This window comes from Gavialis gangeticus, unplaced genomic scaffold, assembly GCF_001723915.1.
Source record: "Gavialis gangeticus isolate Ggan-Ray unplaced genomic scaffold, GavGan_comp1, whole genome shotgun sequence".
NCBI lineage: Eukaryota > Metazoa > Chordata > Crocodylia > Gavialidae > Gavialis > Gavialis gangeticus.
In genome coordinates this window covers 2,202,084-2,202,383 of record NW_017728991.1, presented here as the reverse complement: position 1 = coordinate 2,202,383, position 300 = coordinate 2,202,084, and the positions used below count along the sequence as shown (strand labels likewise).

The window sequence follows — 300 nt, the reverse complement described above, 5'->3', positions numbered from 1 at the left end:
CCCCAGAGCCCCCCACTCACTGCTGCTCCTGCAGCCCTGCCCTGCCTGCTCCAGGGGCTGCTGCCACTTCCGGGTTCTGCTGACACGTGTCGCCCCGCCCCGCCCCTTCTCCCCTCGGCAGCCAATCGGAGAGCTGGAATCGGTGGGTCTTTATGTTTCGCGTTGCAGCGCGCTGGGGAAAAAAAGGAGCGGGCGGGCGCTTCTGGGTGCTCCCTCCCTGGGCTCCCCTCTCCCAGCGCCGGATTTGGGCTGAAACTATAGTTTGGGGCCTCTAAATAAGAGCAAAAAAACCTGGACATT

The 300-nt window shown here is 63.0% G+C and overlaps 1 protein-coding gene across 2 annotated transcripts in view; it reads right to left on the bottom strand.

The window, feature by feature from the left end:
- SLC39A11 (solute carrier family 39 member 11) overlaps window positions 1–60 on the bottom strand; it is a 256,171-nt gene extending 256,111 nt beyond the window's left edge. For both annotated transcript variants that reach the window (XM_019516098.1, XM_019516114.1), the window contains exon 1: window positions 21–60. The gene's annotated coding sequence lies outside the window, so the exon portion shown is untranslated. The remainder of the gene's footprint in view (window positions 1–20) is intronic.
- Between the last annotated feature and the right edge of the window lie 240 nt (window positions 61–300).